Source organism: Macaca nemestrina, chromosome 2, assembly GCF_043159975.1.
Source record: "Macaca nemestrina isolate mMacNem1 chromosome 2, mMacNem.hap1, whole genome shotgun sequence".
Lineage (NCBI taxonomy): Eukaryota > Metazoa > Chordata > Mammalia > Primates > Cercopithecidae > Macaca > Macaca nemestrina.
Window position 1 is genome coordinate 131,097,275 of NC_092126.1, and position 13,598 is coordinate 131,110,872.

A 13,598-nucleotide genomic window follows, 5' to 3' on the forward strand; every position below is an offset into this window, starting at 1 on the left:
AAAAAAAATATTTGCACTGATTAGATTACTGGTAAAGGGTCACAAATCACTTTTTCTTTGGTTTAGAACAGATGTAGGACTCCTGGATATCATAAATGTGGGCTACTAACAAATTAAATATTTCTTTCTATGCAAAATTTGTTTTCTCTTACCAAGACCACTTATTGCTCTTTCCTTCCAATATCACCTCTTATTGGTGGCTTCCTCATGCATCCATTTTCTTCAGAGAAACAAAGTTTATACCACATATAAGAGTTACCATAAGAGGCAATGACAAAGGAAGCAATCAAGCAATCCAGAAAGGAGATTGTAGTCCACCTATTACAACCTCCTGTGAAATGCAACTGCCAGGTAGGCAGCTCCTTCCCATATGATCTTCTTCAAGGAAATTATAAATTGCCCCACATCAGACATTATTCAAGTCAAAAGCCTATCTATGCATATTATATCTGAGAACTAAAAAGGTTTAATTTATTTCCCCTGTGTCTGTGTCTCCTACAATCCTCCATCTAAGCGAATTCCCCAAGAAACAGGAATAACTTTTCCTTCAGACCCCCAAACTATCACAACACCTGGCACACAGTATATGTTAATTCATCTTTCTTGGATGAATGAAAGAAAAGATGTACAGATGGCCAAATGGATGAAAAAATTTAAGACCAAATGGAGGAACAAATAAAAGAAGGAATAAATGAATAATTAAATAGTTCTTTAGCCTATAAATAGCAGTACTACTAATTTCTGCTTGAGCTTCAACAACATTAAAATATCAGTGTTCTTACAAATATATAAGCAGGACACAATTGTTCAACAAAAGAACTTGGTTTGCAGCTATACTCTGAACGGTAAAAAAAAAAAAAACAAAAAAAAAAACAAAAGAAAAAAACATACTCTCTCAATGTTAATGAGTGATTTAACCCAAAGCAGTAAGAACAGGTTAGATTCTTACTGGGAGGAAGCTACTCTCCATTTTGCAACACCACACCACACACTCCAGGTTAAAACAGCCAGGAATACAACAAATATCATACTTACTGGGAGAGAATTAATGCTACTCCCCTAAGATAGAAGGCAAGATAAGGAAGTCTCCTCTTACCAGTTCTACTCAACATAGTACTAGAGGTTGACCCAGTGCAAGCAGGCAAGGAAGGAAAAAAAAGGCATTTACACTGGAAGAAAACAAAAAGATGTAACATGACCTATTCACAGAAGACACAGTTCTGTATAATGAAAATCTTAAGGAATCAATTTTAAACACAATTTGCATGAATAAACAAGAAAAGGAAGGTCACAAGATATAAAATCAAAGACACAAAAATCAATTGTATTTCAATATACAAGCAATGAATAATCTAAAAATGAAATTATTAAAGTAATTCCATTCACAGTAGCATCAAAAATATAATACTTAGAAATAAATTTAAGAAAAGAAATGAAAGACATATGCTTGAAAACTACAAAATATTGCTGAGATAAAGACCTAAATAAACAGAGAGATATTCCACATTCACAGACCGGAAGATTCAATATTGTGAAGATGGCCATACTCCCACAATTGATGTACAGGATCACCACGAACTCTAATCAAAATTCCAGCAGGTTTACTTTCAGAAATTGACAAGCAGATCCTAAAATGTATACAGAAATGCAAAACACCTAGAATTGCCAAAATGGATTTGAAAAAGGGAAAGAATATTGGAGGATTTTCACTTTCAAATTTCAAAATTTCTAATAAAGTTAACAGTTATTAAGTCAGCATGTTTCTGACATAGATTTGATTGCTTCCATTACAAATTACCACAAATTTAGTAGCTTAACAAAATGTATTATGTTACAATTCTGTAGGTCAGAAACTCAACATTGGTTTCACCAGGCTAAAATCAAGGTGTTACTGAGACAGCCGCATGGGAGGGGTCCCTGGAGAAACTCCAACCAGCCTGCCCACTGGGGTAGAGCCTGGAGAAGTTCAGGACCTTTCCAGTAGAAAGGAACCTGGCCCCTCCTTTCCTGTGTGAAACCTGGGATTCAAATGACCTGATGGGAAATGCTCTATCAAGGACTCTGGCCTGGTGAGAGTCCCTGGTTCCCCCTATTTTTTCCTTTTCACCCAATAAAACCCTGTCTTACAATTCAAATTGTCCATGAGCCTGAATTACTCTGTGGCTGTGGGACAAAGAACCCCATCTTTAGCTGAACTAAGGAAAAGTCCTGCAACAATAGCAGGGCTGCATTTTTTCCAGGAGGCACTAGGTAGCATCTGTGCCATTGCTCATTCAGGTGATTAACAGAATTCAGTTCCTGGGCTTGTAGTACTAAGACCCCTGTTTTCCTGCTGACAGTTCTCAGCTACTAGAGGCCATATACATTCCTTCGCTAGTGGCCCCCTTCCACCATTTTCAAAGCCAGTAACCACAGGTCAAGCCCCTGTCATGCTCAGATACCTCCTCCTCCTTTCATCTCTCATCTCTGACCTAATATGGAAAGGTATTCTGCCTTTAAGGACTTGTGATTAGATTGGGTCCCCCTAGTAATCCAGGATAATCTCTCATCTAAACGTTTATACTTGTTAACACATCTACAAAGTCCCTTTGGCCATATAAATAACATATTCACATGTTCCAGGGCTTAGGACATGGACATCTTTGGGGAACTACTTTTCTAATGACCACATGGTATAAAGATAGATACATAAATCAATGGAACAGAATTGAGAGTCCAGAAATAAATTCTTACATTTATAGTCAATTGATTTTTGGCAAAACTGCCAAGGCAATTCATTGGGGAGTGTATCCTCTGTTCAAAAAATGGTACTGAGACAATAACAAAATTTTAACTTAGACCCTCACCACATACCATGCACAAAAATGACCCCAAATAGATCACAGACTTAAATGTAAAAGCTAAAATAATAAACTTTTACAAGAAAATACAGGAGAAAATCTTTGAGATGTGACTCAGGTAAAAAGAAAAAAAAAATTTTAGATACAACATCAAAAGCATTCTCCAAAAAATAAAAAAATTAGTAAGTTGGACTTTGTTAAAATTCAACTTATAGACGTCAAATGGCACTACTAGAAACATGAAACGACAAGCAAAACACTGGGAAAAAGTATTTGCAAAATACATATTTAATAAAGGACTTGTCTCTAGAATTTATTAATAACTCTTACTATTCAATAAGACAAACTTCAATCAAAAAATGGGCAAACTATATGGCCAGATAATTTACCAAAGAATTTAGATGAATGGTCAATAAGTTCATGAAAAGATATTCAACTGCATTAGTTAGTTAGAAAAGGTAAATTAAAATCACAGTGAAATATCACTCTATACCTACTACAATAGCTAAAATTAAAGAGACAGAAAACAACAAAAGTTGGTGAGGATATAAAGAAATAGAAACCTTCATGCACTGATAATGGGACTGTAAAATGGTATAGCTACTTTGGAAAAAGTTTGGCAGTTTCTCAAAAAGTTAAACATAGAGCTAATGCAATCCAATAATTCCAATTCTAGGTATCTATTCAAGAGAAATGAAAACATTTGTTCACAAAGACTTACATGAATATTCACAGCAGTATTATTAATAGTAGCCTCAAAGTGCAAACAATCTAAATGTCCACCAACTGGTGAACAGATTACAAACCAAATATAACATATCCATATAATAAAATACTATTCAGCATTACAAAACAAATAACTCTTGATATATGCCAAGTCACAGAATAACCTCAAAAACAGTATGCTAAGAAGCCAGATACAAAGAGCCACATATCGTCTGATTCCATTTATATGCAATGTCCAGAAAAGGCAAACTTAGAGACTGAACGTGAATGAGGGGTTGCCTGGAGCTAGGGGTGAGAATGGCAATTAACATCAAACAGGCATTAGGGATCTTATGGGAGGGGGGTGAAAATGTTCTAAAAGTAATTTACGGTGATGGTTGTGGAACTCACTAAAGTTACTAAAAATCACTCAATTATACACTTGAAATGGGTAAATTGATGATACGTAAACTGCATTTCTATAAAGTTGTTTTAAGAATAACTTATTAAAAAAGAAAGCTAGCCAACAAGGAAACCTATGAGGATTATCCTAATAGGAAGCATGTGTTCTTGGGAAATTGTCGCAATTATGCTATTACCACTGAACCTAAGAATAAAAAAAGTCCATGTCTTTTAGACAGATTTGAAGAAAATTAGTGATATAACACGAATCTAGTGGAATTCTAGTGGATTCTGGGCGGCTGTTCTCTGGACTCCTAAAGGACTGAAACAGAAAAACTAGGCACTTACTATCAGGCCATTCTTGTCACATGAAATATAGGTACCTCCGTGCAGGGGGCTTGACTGGGAATCCTCTTTCACTGACAGCTGAGTCCTCTTTATCTTGAATTTCCATATAACTGCAGCTGACTGAATATATTGGAAAAGATGGGCCTCCTTGGTATTTTCACAGCAGAGTTTCTGTGGACATGACTATTGCCATGAGAATAATAAGTAAGAAATATTCACCAATCAACAGAGTAGCAAACAGATAACACAGGTCAACATAGGTCTCCTCAAGAAATCCCAGATCAAGTCTTGTCTGAAAGACAGTCTCATTGAGTTTGCAGGGGTATTGTTCCTTTATAACCCAGCGACTCTCATTGAAGAGAGAGACACAGTATGCCATGACAGGATTTGTGTAAAGCAAAACACAAAAGTATTTCATATGGGCCAGTAAACAATCTGTACAAGTTTTAATAGGGGAAAAAAATAAAAAATAAAAAAGGTAGACTTAGGAAATTTTCCTGATTCAGAATCGAACAGAGTTTTCAGAAGTATTTCCCATTCACAAATGTGTTGAAACATTTTCCTCTTTAAATAGAAAATAGATGATTTGAGATAAACATATTTAAATTTCCAGAGCAATCTTGAGGAGCTGCAACAGTTTGGGGAAACGTCAAGAACACCCTCCGCTTGAGAAAACTGCTCTGCTCTGTAAGATGGAGATCATCTTAAGGAAATAGAAACCTTCTCGAAGAAACTTACTGAGTGCCACATTTTTCCCAACTGTTGATTTTTGTTAATTTCAGCTGAGAGTTACTCTCATTTGCCAACTAAATAAAAATATCTCAAACTGGGTTGGAGGCGAAAAGCATGTAAGTTGAGAAGACAGAAAATACTACAGGTTCACCTGATTCAGAGCTTGAACACTTCCAATCCTCACTAAGAATTGATAACCAAATGTTTCAGATAAACTTCACTGTCAATACCAAACAGTGATTTAATTATTTTTATTTTTTACAAAAAGCCCAAAATGGATTAACTACCTGAGAGAACTCTCCTGATTGATGGACCCAGCTAGATGGTCTAAGGAAAGAATTAAGTCCAACTAGGACACTCAAAAGTGAAGTGCTGGCCAGGTGCAGTGGCTGACGCCTGTAATCCCAGCATTTGGGGAGGCTGAGGTGAGCAGACCACTTGGGGTCAGGAGTTCAAGACCAGCCTGGCCAACATGGCAAAATGTCATCTCTACTAAAAAGTACAAAAAAAATTAGACAGGCGTGGTGGCACTTGCCAGTACTCCCAGTCAGGAGGCTGAGGCAGGAGAAAAGTTTGAACCCAGGAGGCGGAGGTTGCAGTGAGCTGAGATCGTGCCACTGCACTTCAGCCTGGGTGATAGAGTGAGACAGTCTCCAAAAAAAAAAAAAAAAAAAAAAAAAGTGAAGTGCTTATACTGAAGTTACAAATAAATAAGATAAAAGGACTTTTAAGGAATCCTCTCTACTACAAAATAATTAGGACTCAGCAGAGTTTGGTTCATAAGTTTAAGTAGAATCATGAGCTAGAGGGAAAAAAAAAAGAATTGCACTAAGTAAAAGAAGACATACATAGAAATGACACAGGAGGAGATCTGATGTAAACATTAAATTTTCATAGGTACTAAATGCTAAATAAAAGACTTTCCATATTATAGAGTTCTTAAAATCTGGTGAAATTTCAACCTGTGGAAACCTAACACGTTTTGCTCAGGGCAAAAATTGGGCAGCCAAAAGAATCTCTGCCAGAGCCTCTGTCTTCACTGGATCCTTCTTCTCAAATAAGGGCAGGAATGGCAAGAAAGAAGGCAAGGAACACTTCAAAGCCTCAGAAAGTGGTACGCAACCAGGGCAGCCAGGTACACGCCTCCTGTAAAGAGGTATTCACGCTACTCTCTAGCCAGCCGTCATGCTACATATTTTATATGCACTTTCTCCTTCAATTTTACTGAACAATGGAATTATATTTCCATTTGCCCAAAGACCTAAAGGCCAAGATCAGGAAGGATACCCTCTCAAGATCTTAAGAGCAATAGGAAGAAGAGAAGGTGTCAAATCTGAATTTCAAAAAGTATCATCAGTTGCAGAGAGCTTGGTGAGAGCAGGTGGAGTAAGAGGGGAAGACCAGGGGTTTATTTTGTATCTTCCTTTCTCTCTGGGCTTTCATCTCTGATTTGGTCAACACTTCTAATTCCTAACGTTTCAAAATCACATCTACTTTCGGTTAAGATGATTGATTTATAAGTTGCACAATGAATAAATAGCATAAACTCAATAATATAAGGAATACACAGTAATATGTATTACATATTATATATATAAAAACATATAATATATAATTTTAAAGCCTATTTCTATATCCAATAGGTAGAGAAATAGTGGCACCTAATCAAGAGTAAGCTGGTGCCTGCTGGAACTATCTATTTTTCCAGTAAGTATTTAGACAAAATAATTAAGAGAATTTATGTTTTCAAAATGTGTTAGATTGGCTTACCTAAAAACCAAAAGCATGTGAAAAATGTGTATGCCAATACTTATGTGAGGGTAGAATCTCAGGGAAGCCAGAAAGAGAGAGGACAGGGCAGTGAGGCCAGGGAGGAAGGAAAGGAATGCAAAATGGGATGTTGCCTAGGTGACCATGGCTGAACCAGAAATCACAGCTGGAAGCTTGGTTACGGGAGATGGGTGTCTCCAGAGAGGCCATACGAACCACTGTGTTTGGAAATCATCTCTGAAGGAAGAAGAATGGTGAAGATGAGGCAGAAAGGCAAGGCAAGGAATTTATCTGCAGGCTTTTTCTGACTCCTTTCTCTCCCTGGTCAAAGTCAGCCAAACATCGGTGGGAACAGCCTGAAACCCAGAGGATCTGATGGGGCTGAACTTGGGCCTCAGAGGAGAAAAAGCGTTCCCAGGCAGGACAGCAACATGGGGAGGCCCAGGGAGGTTGGGGTGACCTGGCACCAGTGCTGCAGCTCTCGAAGAAGATCCAGGAGCACCTGGCCTGGCATCAATTGGAACACATACAGAATATTTTCTAGGATTTTACAGTGTTTTCCAAAGGCCAAAATTTCTATCTTGCAATCCTAAAATTTCCTCACAAAGAAAGGAATTAGGAATTTCAGTATGTTATGTGCAATATCAGAATTTATAATTAAAATAAAGCTGAAAATAAAAGTATTTCACCCTTAAATAAAAATTTTCCTTCCTCATTCATAGATCATTTTACAATTGAGTTTCTGGTAAGTTAAAGGGTCAAAGTTCACAATTTATAAATTATGGCAAGATAAGGCAATTATAAGATTAAGGGTAGAAGAATTCAGAATGTCAAGTGGCATTAATTTAAGTGGAAATAAGTTCTCTACACATAATTTAATTAATGCCAAGTGCTCATAGAGCTTTGTTTTTCTGCGATGAAACTCGAAGTTGGATGAGACTAACACAATAATCATAGTCTGATACCCTGCCCTTCAGAACTACAAGTTTTACTGCCCATCATTTTTTTAAAATCCTATTACTCAGACTACGTGTAATATAAAACCAGGGGTAAAATCCAAACAGATGTTAATAAGCTTACTGCCACTAAATTACAAACCAAGTAACTTCCAGAGGGGTCTCTGTCCTGGCTTCTCTTTCTACCTGATTGGAAAGACTGTTCTAGGAGCACAGTGATATTCCAAGCTGGGCACTAATGTCCTTCAGTGTAGCACCTTTCAAACAAATCAGGGTGGTGTTAGAAAAAAACAAATTTTTAAAACTTGAACGGGGTAATGGAAAATAAAGTCCATGTCAGTTGTCAAAGATACTGCAATGTTATCCTTTGAAATGACGTTAGTATGTTTAAAAAAATTAACTTGTTTATCTTGTTTATAGGAAAACACATGACATTGAGTTACAAGGTAAAATAGTACCTATTATTCTGAGATACATAAACAGAAAGACACATTATAAAATATTTAAGTCGCAGATGTCAGTCAGTACAACTCCACACGACTTAAAAATCAAGGAGGTGGGTGAGTCAACAAAAAGAAAAAATAAAATAAATGAGAAACCATTAAATTAGAATATACCCTAGCAAATCTCAACATATTGATGTTTTATGGTTTTGTCCATCTTTATTTCTTATGTTACTTCTGTACAACTATATTCTAATACATTTTTAAAAATCAAACTTCATAGAATAAAGAATACAACGTAAAAATCCCTCACTTTTTTCTCTAGCATATTCAGATAAGCAACATAAGAGAAGCCCACACCAGTACCTGTTGCCATGATATCTGTATTTCATTTATAACACGCACAGATACAGCCACGTTTTGTGGCTGTGTGTATGTACTTATACATTCATATGTAAGTCTCTGGAAGGTCATACCACTACCTGACAACTGTGATTACATCTGGGTGGGGAAATTTTACTTGGTCTTCTTCATATTTTATTTTTTGAACAATTGTGCAACAAGCTCTTTTTGATTGAATTGAGGGAAATAGTGCTAAAAAGATAAAGTTAAATAAATGAAAGATACATCTGCAAAGTGGCTACATTTATCCTTTCACCCAGCATTTACTGAGTGCCTCCTCGGGGCACTGGGAGAGATGCACCAAAGCTGGCCAAAGCTGAGTCCAGAAATGAAGCCTGAGACAACAGACAAATGGCAGAGACTGTCCCTTGATTAACTATTACTCTACTTCTAGGGTGAGAATGTTATCTATAGGTCACAAAATTTGAAGCGGTTTCATCTTCCAAAACCATTGGTCAGTTTTGAACACAGTTGAGTTGAATATTATAGACTGTCAATCATAATTTCACAACTGAGTTGTCAGGGAGAAAAAAAAATTCCTACTGCACTTAGAAATGTCAAGTGTAACCCAATATATGTCAAATTAAATTGAGCTGTTTTTAGGAAATTGTTTAGAGCTGTTTATAACAGGGGGAAAACATGCAATCATCCTACATGGGTATATGAACAGGAGGCCTAGAAAATACCTTCTGAAAGTATGACCACCTGTATCTATCAAGAGTTGTGTTTGTGTTCCTGATATCAAGGATCCTCCCTCTCATGGTACCTTGTAAGGTAAATGGTGCTAACTTCCTCCGAAGAGTACTTAATCTTTTAACACTTGGATATCCAGTCACTTTTCTAATAAACATATTTCTCACACATGTATCTCTGTGTGCTGATACAAAGGGAGTTACTGAGCATGTCACCAACGCTTAGCCATTCCCATGGTAGTCTTTTTCTTAAGACTAAATTCCAAAAATGCAGACAAATTAAGAAGGCAAAAGATCAAAAGTACATAGTACCCAGCTATTTTTTAATACTGAAAATAAGACTTGGTAAGCAGATGTGTCACACACATGTCTATGGTCAACATAATGGGGCTGTCTTCTGCCGTATTTGTTTGTCAAAAGGATTGGAAGGTCTGTCAATGAGAAGTGACTTTCTCTGGACACTTAATCTTTCTCTAAGAGATTAAACATTAGGTATTTGTTAGAAGAAGAGGACATGCAATGAAGTAATGGTTGCAATTCTTTGCTTTAATTCAATCAGTATTTACTGAGCACTTTCCTGTTGCAAGTTCTTTGCACCAAAGGTGCGATGGTGAAAAGTGAGCCTTGAACTTTTCAAGCTCAAAATCAAGTTAGGGAGACAGATGAAAAGAAGGCAAAGACAAAAGAATGCAAGATGTATAAAGTGCAGTGGCAGCATCTCAAAGTGATGCCTAACTCCAGTATGGAAAGTCAGAGACACTTCTTGGAGTACTAGGCTAAGGAGAGGTGAGCACTAAAGTACCAAAGGGAGGGAAGAATAATTACAGAAAGACCTGGTGGTATGTAAGGCAGCTTATAGGATTCAGTCAGTTAAGGATGACTTCCACCAATACAGTTAATCACCAGACATGCATTTAATGTGCAGAAATGGTAAATCAGTAAGAGTTGTAAATTAGCTCCCAAAAAGTTGGAGCACTAAATATTAACTTAAAATACCCAAATTAAGAAGCCAAATTAGGAACTCTGTTTAGTTCTCAGGTTAAACCAAGCTAGATCCTTTGAAAGTTTTGTACTTAACACTTAATAAGTACCAGAGAAATTTTGCCATGTGCATGACATATCAATATACCATATTTCCTTAAAAAAACTTATTAATATTCAGGGGTACATGTACAGTTTTGTTATATAGGTAAATTTCACATCTCAGAGGTCTGGTGTATACATTTTTTGTCACCTAGGTAATAAGCATAGTACCTGATAGGTAGTTTTTCAATCTTCACCCTCCTCCTACTCTCCATCTTCAAGTAGGCCTTGGTGTCTGTTGTTCCCTTCTTTGTGTGTCCATATATACTCAATGTTTAGCTCCCACTTATAAGTGAGAACATGCAGTATTTGGTTTTCTGTTCTTTAGGATAGTTTGCTTAGGGTAACGGCTTCCAGCTCCATTCATGTTGCTGCATAAGACATGTTCCTATTCTTTTTTATGGTAGCATAGTATTCCATGGTATATATGTACCATATTTTCTTCATCCAATCTACCAGTGATGGACACCTAAGTTGATTCCATGTCTTTGCTATTGTGAATAGTGCTATTGTGAACATATGTGTGCATGTGTCTTCATGGCAGAATGATTTACATTCCTTTGGGTATATACCCAATCATGCTGGTTAAAAGGTAGTTCTGTTTTAAGTTCTCTGAGAAATCGCCAGACTGTTTTCCACAAAGGCTGAACTAATCTACATTCCCACCAGCAGTGTATAAGTGTTCCCCTTTCTCCAAAATCTTGCCAGCATGTGCTGTTTTTGACTTTTTACTAGTAGCCATTCTGACTGACTACACCACACATCTAAACCATTCATTTCAGTGGAATGACATTCCCCTCCCCCAAAAAAACACCTTTTATTACATCACCCATGATCGTTCTCCCATAAGGCAATTCTCAGTCTATTCATTTTGATGTTTGTTTTCCTCCGTCAAACTTCCATAACCTCCCTCCAGTAACTCAACTGTCTCAGGGTAGTGAATGGGAGTTATTTGTATGCAGTGATAAAAGGGGAAATACTTTACATACCTTACATTGTCTTTCTTTTACCACTGAGTCCATGACATAGCTCCCTCTCCTCTGATGCCTCAGCCTCCCACTGAGACTCCAGTGGTCCTGGTATGTTCAATCACCAAGGCTCTGGGACACTACCTCCTGCCACACCATCTCTGGCCACGTCACTTCCAGCAGAGGGCCAAACCTGTTGTAGATGCCTCCGTCATCCATTGCCCCGTCCAAATTCCAACTTGGAAGAGCCACCCTAGGGAGAGCCACCATCCTCTCCGCTTGCCTGCCTCCTCACTGGTCTCCTGCTTCTGCTCTTGGCCCTCATACAGGCCAATTTCAGCTCAGCTAGAGGATCGTTTTAAAATATCATGTCACCTTGAGCTCAAAACCACAGCAAAGTTTCTCAAAGTGTAATTTACCACAAGACCCAGCAATTTCACCGCTGGGGATCTACCTGTTTTAGTTTACTTTTGCTGTCATGACAGATTATCACAAATTTAAAGGCTTAAAACAATGCTCATTTATTGTCTCACAGTGTTTGCAAGTCAGAACTCTGGCAGGATGTAACTGGATTTTCTGCTTAGAGTCTCACCAGGCTAAAATCAAGCTATTGGCTGGGACTACGATTCGTATTTGCAGCTCAGAGTCCTCTTCCCACCTTACTAGTTAGTGGCAGAATTCAGTTCCTTGCAGCTACAAGACTGAGGTTTCCAGTTCCTTGACACAAGGCCCTCATCTTAAAGCCAACAATGGTACATCAAATCCTTCTCAGGCTTCAAATGTCTTTGATTTCTGCTACACCTCTCTAAATTTCTCTTCTGACTTCCTCTACTTCATCTTGTGCTTTTAAGGGTTTATGTGATCATACTGATCCATCTAGTTAATCCAGGATAATCTCCTGATCTTAAGGTCAACTGCACAGTAACTTCAGTTACATCTGCAAAGTCCTTTTTGCCATGTAATACCACATATTCAAGGGCACAAAACTAGGGGCAAAAGTCTTGGGGCCAGAATTCTGTCTATCGCAGCACCCAAGAGAAATAAAAATACATTCCACACAAAGACTTTTACACAAGTGTTCATAGCAGCATTAATCGTGATAGCCAAAAATTCAAATCAACATAAATATCTACCAGTTGGTAAATGGACAAAATGTGCTGTATCTATACAATGGAATACTCTTTGGCAACACAAAGAACAAACTACTAATACATTCAGCAATATGAATTAACCTCAAAAATATGATATTAAGTGAAAGAAGCTAGACACAAGAGACCACATGTTGTAGCATTCCATTTAAAGAAAAGACAAATCTATAGGGACACAATGTAGATTAATGGTTGCTGGGGCTGGCAGCAGTAATGAGATTAACAGTAAAGGGCATAAGGAATCTTATTAGAGGATGAAATGTTTTAAAACTGGACTACAGTGATGGTTATATAACTTGGTAAATTTACTAAACATCATGGAACTAAGCTTCTTTCACTTAATATCATGATATCATGTTTTTGAGGTTCATTCATGTTGTTGAATGTATTAATAGTTTGTTCTTTGTGTTGCCAAAGAGTATTCCATTGTGTCGTGTATTAGTCCATACAATGGAATACTCTTTGGTAACTGCTGCTATAAAGAACTGCCTGAGACTGAGTAATTTATAAAGGAAAGAGGTTTAATTGACTCACAGTTCCACATGGCTGTGGAAGCCTCAGGAAACTTACTTTCATGGTAGAGGAAGCAGCAAACACATCTCTCTTTATATGGTGGCAGGAAGGGGAAGGGCTGAGCAAAGGAGGAAGAGCCCCTTATAAAACCATCAGATCTCATGAGAACTCACTCACTATCACGAGAACAGCATGAGGGTAACCACCCCCATGATTAAATTACCTCCCACCAGGTACCTCCCCACAACACATGAGGATTATGGGAACTAAAATTCAAGATGAGATTCAGGTGGGGACACAGTCAAACCACATCATATGGATACAGTCCATTTTGTCCATTGAAATATATACTTGAAATGGGTAAATTTCATGATATATAATATATAACTTAATTAGCCTGTTAGAAAATTAAAAATAAATAAATAAAACCATCACAAAATTGTATCTTCTTTCATGCAAATTTAAAGCCAGCAACCCTCCAGTTGCATACAGAGCCCTACAGGATATTCTCCATATTCCAATTTCACCTCATGTCCCACAGCTTGCTTGCTGTCTTTCTCTAATCACCTGATACCTCCAGGAACATTCCTCCCTCA

General features: G+C 37.4%; 1 protein-coding gene and 1 long non-coding RNA gene across 4 annotated transcripts in view; both read right to left on the bottom strand.

Moving 5' to 3' along the window:
- Window positions 1–13,598, bottom strand: part of LOC105483755 (succinate-CoA ligase GDP-forming subunit beta) — a 277,662-nt gene that overhangs the window by 183,270 nt on the left and 80,794 nt on the right. The window lies entirely within an intron of this gene.
- LOC139361997 (uncharacterized) overlaps window positions 1–13,598 on the bottom strand; it is a 38,295-nt gene continuing 24,697 nt past the window's right edge. Inside the window, exon 2 of the long non-coding RNA XR_011620183.1 lies at window positions 1–13,598. This exon is cut by the window's right edge and continues 21,253 nt beyond it. This is a non-coding gene — a long non-coding RNA (uncharacterized lncRNA).